The following is a 2,586-nucleotide window of genomic DNA, read 5'->3' on the forward strand; positions in this document are numbered from 1 at the left end:
AGACACGGGATCATCACTAGCGACTTAACACTTCCCCACCCAAGAAACCCCACAGACGGTCTTTTAGCCTCAGCTCTAAGGGCATCCCAGGATTATTAAGGTGTAAGCTGGAGCCTCAGCAATGGCCATTTATAGCTGGGCAATACCAGCTTCCCAGCCCTATGTCTTTAGGCATCTTATCTCTGCCATGCTGTATTGTAACTATATTATGTATATGTGCGTGTGTATATTTATATATAAAAACATGTGTGTACACACACACGTTCTTGCATCCCATGCGATTTCTCTGCAGGTTTTTTCCAAGTGTCACACAAGCAATGTTTTTCAGGGATGCTGCATGAATAAAAACAATCCAATGGCCTTGAGATGCAAAATACTCTGTTTTGAATGTCCTCAGTCAACCTCAGCTGCAATTAGTTGTGAGCACTCAGATTCTGCAGCAGACAGGAACTGCTGTGTCTGCATGTCATGCTCACAGATGTCATTTAGACTGCTCAGTAGGAACAAGTGTTCCTTTAGAGATTACTCCCTTCCTATCTGTTATGATAGAAGATAAAATAACTCCAGAGTAGGTGAGAGGAGGTACAGATAGAGGGCTCAGTGCCAGGATCTCCCAGATTTGGGCAGGTTGTCTAGCATGTTTCAGGGTGTAAATTAAGTTATGGTCCACTGGGATAGTTGTGTATCACACCAGCACAGATGCACACAAATTCTCCTTAGATCTGTATGTTCTGCATTGCAGTGACAAGCCCTTGAAGGATAAATTGCTTGGAGACACTTTCCTTTCACATTTCACAGCCTTTCTGGAATGAAAGGCAAAGGTCTCTTTAGGTTTACAAATCAGTGAATAGGGTCACGCAATATAGAGTTGTTCTTCAGTGATATTAAGCATTTGTAGTGACCAGAGTTCCTATGCTGAAGTAAGTACGGATATGAGTCTGTATCTGGTTTCTATCTGTGAAATCAGAGAATTCTTAACAAGCCTTGATACTGCTGAAGTGGCAGAGATGCTCTTTTTGTTCAAAAAGTTTCAGACCACTGAAATCTATTCCACACAGTCTTGCCAAGTTTCATACAGCAAAGAACATCTGCACTGCACCATATCTTATCGATCTGAGTGCAGAAATATCTTAGCTAGTTCTGAACAAATAGCTGGAGACTTAGAAGCAGCTGAGAAGTCCCTGCTCAGACCAGTTGCAGTAGGACTAGGCTGCTTCCAGGGCTCTGGCTACTAGCGCTGCCTAAAGCTGTGTTGCACAGCATTGACGTATGCACATTCACTTGGAACAGCTGATATTTTCAACAAGCAGATTTTTTTTTTTTTTTAATACATTTTAAACACACACAGAGAGACAGTAAAAGCACAGCTAGTGTATGTGGTCAGCTCAGCCAGAATTTGTGCCTAAGTCTGAAAGATGTCAAGTTAATTATAACAAAGAAGCAAGGAGAGAAAAGAAAAAAAAAACCCAACCAACCAAACGCCACCCTCCTTTACAATACCCACATGTATCATCCCTTTTCATATAATGGACTGTGTTTTTCTGAAACAGCTGTATGCTGCTGAGAATATAGAACCCCATCTATTATCCCAGCCTTTCTTCTCCACAATTTAAAGGTGAAATATCTAGTCAAATCACTCAAAGCATATTATAATATTTTCTTTCTGAAATCTGTATTGAACTCATCTAGAAATGCATTTTTAAAAACATGGCATAGAAAGGATATGCCATACTAGTAAAACATACAGAATCTTAGCTGTAAAATGGGCTTAACTCCAAATTAATTTAGAAAATCATTCTATATTGGTATAGTTTCAAAAAGAGGAATAAATATTATCATCAAGAGGATTAATCAGTAGATGGTAAATCAAAGAGCCAAGTATCCTCTTTCAGACAGGTGTCCAAGTAAGTGTTTGCACTTCAATGCAGAACTGATACTTCCCCTGAATTATCAGTATCCTGTACATGGTGATGTGCTCTACAGACACTTACTACACCAGAGATACTTTTTATTAAATGTGCTTAGGTTTTTAGGTTTTTTTCCTCCTTCCGTGCAGTCTTAAAGATATTTTTTCAGAACTTGTTTGGGTTCCTGCTAATTTCCAGCCTCCATGCTCTCCTTCACGAGAGAATTCTACAACACAACTGCTTGTGGTCACAGAAGCATCTTCATTCATGCATTAAAAAAAAAAAATCCCCTCCTCACCCCCAGAAAAAACAACAACAAAAAAACCCACCCACAACCCCCAAAAACCTGTCACCTGATGTCTGCTGGACCTTGAACTGGAGGATAACACTGTGCAGGCAACTGAGCACTTCAGTTCAGACTGCCAGACAAGTTTTTTTAATCTAATCCTAAATTGCCTCAGGAACAAAGAGTTCTGTACACCACTCTGTTGTTTCAAAACACAGACAGCTATAGCCAAAGTACAAATTTAGCCTTTCTGTTGAGAAATGTTAAATCCAGAGGAGGATTTCATATTGCGCAGTCTACAGCTGTGGGCTCAAGCATCCCACAACGAGACACAGCATGTGTGCAGTCCACAGCTCCAGCATGAACCCAGCTCATGTACTGGCCGGTGAAAAA

At 40.4% G+C, this 2,586-nt stretch overlaps 1 protein-coding gene across 1 annotated transcript in view; it reads right to left on the bottom strand.

The window, feature by feature from the left end:
- The window catches only part of ROBO1 (roundabout guidance receptor 1), a 659,452-nt gene that overhangs the window by 515,627 nt on the left and 141,239 nt on the right, over positions 1 to 2,586 (bottom strand). The gene's annotated exons all lie outside the window — the stretch shown is intronic.

Source organism: Haliaeetus albicilla, chromosome 6 (assembly GCF_947461875.1).
Source record: "Haliaeetus albicilla chromosome 6, bHalAlb1.1, whole genome shotgun sequence".
Taxonomy (NCBI): domain Eukaryota; kingdom Metazoa; phylum Chordata; class Aves; order Accipitriformes; family Accipitridae; genus Haliaeetus; species Haliaeetus albicilla.